Source organism: Triticum aestivum, chromosome 3B (assembly GCF_018294505.1).
Source record: "Triticum aestivum cultivar Chinese Spring chromosome 3B, IWGSC CS RefSeq v2.1, whole genome shotgun sequence".
NCBI lineage: Eukaryota > Viridiplantae > Streptophyta > Magnoliopsida > Poales > Poaceae > Triticum > Triticum aestivum.
The window spans coordinates 466,738,342-466,739,142 of record NC_057801.1 but is presented as its reverse complement, the minus strand read 5'-3'; positions in this window follow the sequence as shown (position 1 = coordinate 466,739,142).

The following is an 801-nucleotide window of genomic DNA, read 5'->3' as shown; positions in this document are numbered from 1 at the left end:
GTATTTTATGTTAAGTTGTAATGGAACTATGTTGGAGTTGCTTTGGGCTTGTAGGCCCTTTTATTAAATTCTATTATTAAGTTTTCTATCTATTCTATTATTAAGTTCTTCCTAGTTTGAGCAATGTGATTGTGCTATGGGCTTGTTGGCCCTATCTACATATTGGCACTACATATTTGTTGATTATTTTCTTAGAGAGCTCGGCTTATTAGTAGGGTTCCCTTGTTAGTAACCACCTAGTGCATGCAAGCAAGCTTTGTTAGTAGGGATGAATGAGTACAATTAATCAAGGGAGTGGCTCTTTTTTTACACAAGCCACAAATATGCCATGGCGGCTGGCGTGCAAGAAAGCTGCTCGGTCAGTGCCTCATGGCGGATGCATCAGCGCATGCAGGCTCGGTCGGCGCATAGTGGGATCGTGGCATCAGCGCATGTAGGCTCGATCGACGCATGCAGGCAGGGTTTGCTGGGTGCATGCATAGCAGGCTTCTGTCCTGGCGGCACGTGCGGAATTTTAATGCAAGGGATGACCCAACGAAACCATGGCCCAACGGTCGAACATCGACACCACCCAATGCGGCCCCACTTGTCAGCTCGAACGGACGACACAGTCCAGCATGGCCCCACTAGTCAGAGTTTAATGTTAAGCCTTTGACCCGACGGCAATGTCCGTTGTGCCAGTTATGAGGGTTTCTGGCAATGGAGTGGGGAAAATTGAGCAAAAGTTGAGATCGGGGGATGAATGAGTAGAGCTAAGGAACCAGGGGCACAGATGTAAAAAACCCTATATGTAAATCAAAC